Here is an 8,717-nt window from a genome sequence, read left to right as displayed (position 1 = left end):
TCTCATTTTCTTCGATTGAAGGGCCCTCTAGAGCAGTGTTTCTCAAACTTTTTCATACCAAGGACCACTTAACCAATACAAAAACACTCGCGGACCACCTAACTCCACAAATATAAAAATACACATGGTTTTTATAGAACAGATTACAAATCGCCTGAACATGGTACAAACAGGTTGCAACATGTGTGACGAAGGTGTTGCACTGGGATATATAATGCAATCAAAAGTGAAACTTAAGCTCGCTCCATTGCGGAGATATTCCCGCGAGAGTGCGGAAAACTTAAATGTATTTATTTCAAATGTGAAATGTTACCAATATACTCACGGACCACTAGGGGGCACTCACGGACCACCAGTGGTCCGCGGACCACACTTTGAAAAACACTGCTCGAGAGGGCCCTTCAAGTAGTTTGCCAATTAGCAAAATACAGACACTTTTTCTTCCCAGTATGTTCAACAGAAGGTGTGAAGTGTGTGCTTGTAATATAGGCAACCATGTGGCATTAAATTAAAGCTGTTGTTTCCATTTAGCCTGTGCTATGAATACCCTCCATCCAGTGTGTTATAATTCCCTCTCCTGTTCAACAACTGTGTGAGTACTCTGTATCTGCTGGGCTAATTGAAATTCCTAGAGAATGTGTATCTAACTCAGAATATTACATAATCTGTACTGCAAATTGCTGAGAGAAAGCGTTGCCTTGACTCTAAAACACGGGGTGAGTCAAGAAGCAGGAGCCATGTATGTTCTCGTTTAAAAGGAGAGACTGACGCTCCTATTCCCGCGACATCACCATCCCACAGTAGTGGGGCTCCACGGTGTGCCGTGTGATGCTCAATCCTGCTCAGTAGCAGCTACAGGAGGCGTGTTTATCCCTTCCACCGGAGCCCAGCGGGAGCAACGGAGCAGCGGCTATTACCGAGCTTTGGGCCCCGGGAATCAGAGCTTATTTTGGGGCGCGCCTCCTACACTCATAAGCGATGGCATTTATGGATCGATAATCGCGAACACGTGAGTTATCCTCCTTATACAATGCGATGTGTGCTGTAGATACAGGGCAAACTGCATGTCTAACAACCACGTTTACTCATCGCAGGATTGTTTTGAACAAAGATATGTTTGAAATGTTGATACAAATCCTCATCTGCTGTGTTTATTTATCGTACGCACAATTCATTTGCAGCTGATGATGCATACATCTCCTTAAAGGAGACGCGCTTTGGCAACATCAGCATCACACAGAGCCATGCCATGGCCGCAGGCAGCCTGCAACTTCAGCTCAGTGCTGGGGGGAAGCGTTCAGCAAAAGTAGCCTACATCTGTCGACCAGTCTTCCTTTGGCCTTGTTTAATAACTGCATGTTCCAACTGAGAAATAAAGAAACAGTCTTATAATAGAACATCTCAGAATAGCCATCTTCAAAAGGTTGCAAAGCTGACCCGGCAACCAAAAACACGGGAATAAACTGCAGAATATTGTTTTTTCAAAAAAACTTGGTGGTTATCTAATGCCTCCTGTAAAACAATAGGTTCATATTTGAAGGAAAGCAGGTGCTCATAGGGCTGTTGTCTTGGAAATACGAACAGACTAAATATAGATTGCTCATCCTTTCTCCATATCAGAAAAGGTTACAATCAAATGTAGAAGTACTGAATATCTGAACGGTGAGGTTTTTATATGATTGCATACGGGAGAGGTAAGAGCACTCCGGATAGTTTAATGAAGACATCACAGCTGAAACGGCAGTGTGTATCACTCCCACTGACTAGCATTTTAATGTGATGTTATATTAATAGTAAGCCTGACGATTTGATAATAGAAATACAGAAACACTCTTCTAGACTACTGCAAAATACTTTCTCCGACTAATCTAAGGTGATTGTGAGCTGTTGAACCCTTCAGTGGAGTTTCTGCCGTGAAAATACAAACCTTGATCAGGCTAGATAAATGCAGGAGTAGAACAATATGGAAGACAAGGCTTGCTAATTCATTTTATAACAAAAAAACTTACATAATAAGAGTTGGCCTATTTAAATCCAAACCATGATCTTAACCAACCAGGTTGTGTTGCTTTAACATAAAGTATGATGTGTTTTTGCTTTGTTTTGGTTTATGTGTTATCCGGGAGAATTTTTGTTTCCTCCGTAATATAATTTAGAATAAATTGAGTTGCATAGTTGCTAGGGTTGGCCAGACTAGAGGCACTAGTCAGTAGGCTCATTCTTTGGGGACCACGGAAATCCGTTACAAATGTATAAAAGTTGCAGGAAAACATAATGTCAACCTGCTGGTGGCACTACTGGGAAAACTAAGGGCTCACATAAGCTGTTTATAATTGATCCTGTAAGGGAGAATTACTTTCTGTGCAGAATTTACAGCTTATTTACCCAGTTGAGATATTACAGACTGCAACACAGTGGTGGACCACTGCCATTCCACCTCCACATCACTTGTGTGATTAAAAATAATAATAATGTGAGGGCAATATTTCTCTGTTGGAGCTACAAACACTTGAGACTAAGGATAGATAATTCAACTGGGGGAAGAACATAGAGGATAATTCTCTCCTTTCTCCTTTTATTAGAAATAAGGAGTGTCAAATCATGCTTTTATCACAATTGTTGCATGAAGTCAGGCTTTAGAGCGGCTTGTTATTGTCCTTAAAGAAAGCCTGGAGTGGATTAGGAGTGGACAGCGAGGTGGTTCTGAAAAGCAGACGGGTTTATCCTCTGGTCTTTCACAGCTGAGCAAAACAGGGAAGGCTGATAACTTGTAGCCATGAAACACGAAGGCCGATGCTGAATACTGACTCATGCTGTTGTCATTCAGATCTCTGATCCAAGTCATTATTTCTCAGACAAGCCTGATGATAATGAGCTCCATGCCAAAGTCTGCCAGCCACTGTCTCTGCTGCAGCATATGGGAGGGATCAGTCGGTCACATTGATCTTACTGGGTTTCTGACTTTATCTCCAAATGTGTCCGTATGTCCAAAAGAGCTAATTTAAGAAAGTCTATCATAGCCTACGTGCTAATCATCAATCACATAGCCACTGTTCTTGTACAGTGTCTTCTGGGTCTGGGTTTGTTTTTCTGCATTTTTTCCGTGATTAATCATGTCCCCCTCCACACCTTTAAATTGGATCCCAGCGAGCATGCTTAGAGCTATTGTATTTTATTGTCCACTCACTGATGAGCGCTGCTCTTTTCCTGAAACACGATGCACTGTTAAGTGAGTATGCCAGGGACTATATTCTGTCGAGGAAATGGCCCATTTGTTTTATTTAGTTGGACACTCACTGGCCAATATATTAGACCTTATACTTTTTGTTTCATTGAACGCATCACAGGTCCAACGAGCTTCAACCGTCATCATGGATGATTCATAACACACAACCGTTAAGTGAACTTTTCATTGAATTTGCTTTGTTCCAACTGACCTTGAGGACAGTTCTGGAATAACTTCCGCAACGTGTCAGAAGAAAGGGTGTGTGTATACGTTTGTGCTGGAGGTGGGAGGGCTGTCACTGACGCAATCAGACCGAGAACATTGGCAGCATTCGATTGAACAGAGGAAGTGTTTTTCTCTCTTGAATGAATTAACTTGCAGAAGCAAAAGGGGACTCGCAGCTGAAACTGTGGCTGTTAGTAACACTTGTTCAATGTTGTGAATAATCCTGTTGAATCTGGGGAATCATACCCGTGCATTACTCCATGCAGATCTGCTTTCAAAGAACAACATTGCACTGTAGACACTCAATGCAACACAGTTATCATAATGTTACTAAAACCTTTTACACAAAAAAGATGCATTTGCAAAGTGTTGCCTCAGATTTGCAATTTCAAGAAAAGGAGCTGATTATTAAATATGATTATCTTTAATAAAAAATGTTTCTGGCTATTTATATGTAAATGCTGTATAATAAAGCTTCATTATAGATGTTTCTAACCGTCATCTCTCAGCACAGATAATAGCCAGTAAGAAAGAGTCTCCTGGGATGTGAGTAGAAAGTCCTCCAAACATAATAGCACATTGCATTGCCTTTCACTGCCTACCAAAGCCACTCCAATTGATTCATATGGCTGTTTTTGATCTGTCAGTGGTGCTTTTTCTTTTTTAAAGTAGATGGTTGAAAGAGTACTCACTGCCTAGCATTGCACTCCTTTTTTATTGTTGGAAAGTTATCAAAAAAGTGTCAAATAAATGCAGGAGAACAAGAAATGTAGTCTTGTTTATTCCTCCAGTTGGTACCTACATTACCCACAATATAATGCTAGTTGCTGATTTACTGATCCAAAACTAAGTAGATGTATGGATATTCTTTGAAAATCTCTGAATTAAACAACAAAATTGCACTTCAGTGTCATTTTGAATATTTCAAAGGTGCTGACTAAGCAAAAATACTGTTAAAAGTGTCTATGCGGAAATATATATATATATATATCTTTAAAGAAGCAGCCGTATCACATAACGATTCAGGTTGTTGGATTTGTATTTAAATAATATATGTTTCATATTTTGAGCACCATGAGTTGAGATGTCTAGGTTTAAAAAAGTGCATTCATACTTTTCATTTTCAGTAGAGAAAAAAAAAATATATATATTGGATTGGTATCGGCAGCAAACCAATTTTGTAGTTTTGGGAATTTTGAAAATTTGAATCAGGCCATCCCTAATACTATTCTCAAGCAGATATTAGGAGCAGGTTACAGAAGTTGCGTAAATTCACAAACGGTCTTTGGTTAAGCATTTTAGCAAACTATTTATTAATGTTGTGAGGACGAGTCAGATGAATGCCTTTGTAGTCGGGTCATGTACACTCTGTTTTTTCTTTGGGTCTGACCATCCTCTTTAACAGAATCTTAGAATTACAGCTTTTAAAAGCAATCCCATTTAGCAACACTGAATACAACACTCTTTCCAAAACACAATATTCTTTCACTAACAAGTTCCTTTTAAAAGCAGCTCTTTCAATCAGCCGACAAAAGAACAGACTATAAAACAAATCAACCAGATGTATCGCTCTCTTCCAAAGAAAGGTTGAAAAGGATTCCTGCGATATAAATATGCCGGATATGTTCACTGTTGTGAAACCATGGCATTGGTTTTTATCTCAAAAGGTGAATAGCTGCTTGATTTAACGGCTATGTTTTTCAAGCTGGCCTTCAAAGCAGGATTGGATTTGAAACGGCACAGAATACCGTGCTTTATTTCCTTTCCTTTCTTTGTTTATCAGCTGCATGAGGACGGCACATTCATTTAGGGCTTTACTGTGTCCTTGATCTAGATGGTTGCACAGTGTGTGTCAGGTGTTCTCACGTTGACACTGTTAATGATTGTTCTCACCAATTTCACAAAGGGGCGGGTTTAGCATAAATGAATAAACCTCAGATGACTCAGTTATGAATCATGTCAAAGTGTTCTAAATGGGGATCATCGCACAGGCCCGTGGGTGAGAGTGTTCATGATCAACACCTTAGAATCTATTTTCAATCTGGGTTCTGGACTTTTCCTTGTTATTTATTCTTGCATACATGGCTCTAAGGATGGCAATTCTGTCTCATGATTGGTCCTTCACAACTTTAGCTAAGCATTTAGTATTTCAACAGCTATAGAGTTGACCAGGAATGAGTCCTAAACCTACAAATTAGTTAGCATTTAAGCACTTCCTGGTTCCCTCGACTCTAAGTCTTTTTTGTTGGATTCCGAGAATAATGTCTGTGGTTTATACATGTCTCATTTTTTGTTCTACCACATAAAACACGTCTGTATCCCACTGGTCTGAAGGTTTTTGGCGTCTCAATAATGGCAGTTGCTAACTAGTTAAGTGAGTAAATGAGACTACTTGACATCATCATGCAGAACACGAGTCAGCCTTTAAGTTAGCTTAGCTGTAGTTCATAGCATTACGGTAGATATTTACCTTTATTATTTCTCCTTCAAGTGTTATAAAAGTAGTGTTAACATGTCGAGACTGTCGTGTTAAACAAAATATGTAAATATCTTGAACATGTTTTTTCCACAGAGCTTATTTTCTGCAATATGGATTGCTATTTGGTACAGATCACCATCCCTGGACGATACATTCTACTGACTTTGGGGATCCCCTAACTTTTCCTCTAGCTCCACCATGAGGTTAATATTTTTAGTTTTGAGTACAATATCTCGACAACTATTGGGCTGATTGCCATGACATTTGGTACACAAATGCATGTTCACCCCAGGATTGTTGCCAATAAGTCCCTTGGGATCCTCGACTAGAAGGACTAGTTTTCAAAAAATATCTGCAGGTTTATAATGTCTGATTTTACTTGTCTTTTTCCTGCTTAAAGTTATTACATTTGCAAGTAATAAAAAACATTATTGTAACATTAACAGCACGTACAATACATTGTTCAGTACATATTGCATTTATATCTTTATAGATGATCCTGTTGTTTCGACTGAGCACTGGAGAGACATGAACATATGAGGTCATTTATCTTACTTTGCAGTATTATCACTCGTGGGCAACACACACACACACACACACACACACACACACACGCACGCACGCACGCACGCACGCACGCACGCACGCACGCACGCACGCACGCACGCACGCACGCACGCACACACACACACACACACACACACACACACACACACACACACACACACACACACACACACACACACACACACACACACAGAAGAACAGTCCTGCCCAGATACAATGCTGACATAATTCACAGGGTGTTAATTTATGTAAAACATATTCCATTGCCTTTTCATACTTATTTTCAATGTTTCCTGCTCCTGTCCTGGGTCTGCTCTGTCTGTCACTTGCACTATGATTATGTACATATACATATACATAAATATTGGACTTTTATATAAGCTACTAACAGGCTGAATCACCAAATGAAGAGGCCCTGCTGGCGGCTGGAATATTCATAGATGGCTTTAAAGAGTCACCAGGGTTAAAGGAAGAGGGGACAACGAGAACAAAGAGGAAATGAAGCGAATTGAATAACGTGTAAAATGTTTTGTTTTATAACTCGGTGCAGCAAGATTCTTTGTTTGATGTCTGCAAAATGTGAGTTTTGCCAACAATCATTATTCTGGGCAAAGACAGAAGATAACCATTGGTGACTATGTGTAAATTGTTTTCAACACAGCAAGTACCGAATCCAATTAACAGTAATATGTCCTTAGGCTTGGTGGCGTAAACAAAGCTATGAGAGGCTGTTGTGTGTCTGTTAATAGTATTTTTTCTCCAGAGCACAGAATGTCAATCTTTCAAATGTAATCCAAAACAAGAGGAAAAAAGTGTTGGCAGTGACGGACAGGCAGCTCCGTAGGGCATGGAGGTAATGTCCATCAAGCACGAGCCAGATTTGTACTAATCAGTTTTATGGCACTGTGCAAAATGCTGCCAATGGTTACACCTGAAGGACGTTTGTGTGACAAATCCAAGCCTTTATAATTCCAGGAAACAACCAACCCCTTTTTTCTGTTGGCCGTAACATACAGTAGTGCTCGCATAGTTGTATCTGTTAAGATCTGAGAACATGGCATCATCAACGAAGATTAGTCAAATGTGTCAAAAGAAGACCTGATTTTAATAACAAACAAACGCGAAGGCTAAACAAACTTTCAGAGAAAACCTAGGTGGGCAGTATAATTAATACCAATCTGTGAAATAATGCATCATTGATGATAGTGCTTACACTTTCAGTTTCACCTAGGATTAAAGTGTTAGATAATCTGGTCATCACCCGACTGCTCATATTTCATGCTGTCAGTGTTAACTATATTATCATAACTGATAAGCATGATTAATCTAACGCTCCAGATGGACGTTTTTGGACCATCTTGAGAAGCCGTCATTACAAATTTCACTTTCAAATAAATAGTTTGCAGGTGATTGGATGAGCCATCTGTAAATCAAACTAATACAGAAGTCGTTGGGAGAAGAGCAAACATTCATATTTTCCAACGAGAAAATACTTCAGTGCCATTCTTTGCTCTTTGTTCAAAGAAGATTCTGATATAACTGATGCTACTGCAGCTACATTAACCTCTTTAATGCTGTCGTTTTGAACGCACAATCACCTCTCCCTGTTGCGTCACACACACACACCTGCGGATGCTGATAAGTCAGACCCACTGCGGTATGGACTAAAGTAGAACGGTATGGCAGATACATCTAAAAAATAAACACAAATTGTAATATACCAGAAATACTTTTAAAAGGTTTACGTTGTAATGACCAAGGAAATATGATTAAAATGATGTGTTCATGGGCAACACTAAGAAGAAAAAAGTCAATGTTAACCTCTCACCAATGAACTGGCTGTGTAGTCTGATGATTCAACCAAACCTGCTAATGTTCCAACTGTACAAGCATAATGTGTTTAAACATTGGTATAACCAACCCAGTCTCACAAAAAAACGTGTAATAACTACGTTGGTCCACAACGTAGGACGTAGTATTTCTACAAAAACGCCTCTGAAATTGTAAGATCCACACAAAACAACACCTGTAGATAACCCAATTTGTGTTCTTTGAAATTGAAAATGATATTGCATTGTGTTTGTTACTTTCGTTGCAGTTGTATGTCTTAAGTGTAATTTGGCATGCTTTTATTTTGAAGGCGAGTTTACGCTGTTGACAGTTGTTGTTGCTATGGAAACAAGAAACGTTTCACAGCGGGCGGAACTTGTCATAAAGTCT

At 39.5% G+C, this 8,717-nt stretch overlaps 1 protein-coding gene across 1 annotated transcript in view; it reads left to right on the top strand.

The window, feature by feature from the left end:
- The first annotated feature begins 839 nt into the window (after nucleotides 1-839).
- LOC117464357 (TANK-binding kinase 1-binding protein 1-like) overlaps nucleotides 840-8,717 on the top strand; it is a 69,795-nt gene continuing 61,917 nt past the window's right edge. The window contains exon 1 of the mRNA XM_034106733.2: nucleotides 840-1,009. The gene's annotated coding sequence lies outside the window, so the exon portion shown is untranslated. The remainder of the gene's footprint in view (nucleotides 1,010-8,717) is intronic.

This window comes from Pseudochaenichthys georgianus, chromosome 19 (genome assembly GCF_902827115.2).
Source record: "Pseudochaenichthys georgianus chromosome 19, fPseGeo1.2, whole genome shotgun sequence".
Taxonomy (NCBI): domain Eukaryota; kingdom Metazoa; phylum Chordata; class Actinopteri; order Perciformes; family Channichthyidae; genus Pseudochaenichthys; species Pseudochaenichthys georgianus.
The sequence above is the reverse complement of the archived record's forward strand: the minus strand, read 5'-3'. Positions and strand labels throughout refer to the sequence as shown.